Raw genomic sequence first — 205 nt, forward strand, 5'->3', positions numbered from 1 at the left:
GCAGCGGGGCACCCAGCCCCCACTATGGGAGGTGGTTGGGAGGCTGCCTGCAGGGCACTTACCTCCAGCTCCTTCACATAAGCTGAAGTCATGGAAGCCTCCCCACTGATGTATGATGTGGGCTGGAAGAGATGAGAGCACACATGGAGATGCTCTGCCCCCTCAATGGCTAAGCCCTCTGATGCCCTATCTTCCCCATTAGCTG

Source organism: Galeopterus variegatus, unplaced genomic scaffold (genome assembly GCF_000696425.1).
Source record: "Galeopterus variegatus unplaced genomic scaffold, G_variegatus-3.0.2 Scaffold2947, whole genome shotgun sequence".
NCBI classification, from domain to species: Eukaryota; Metazoa; Chordata; class Mammalia; order Dermoptera; family Cynocephalidae; genus Galeopterus; species Galeopterus variegatus.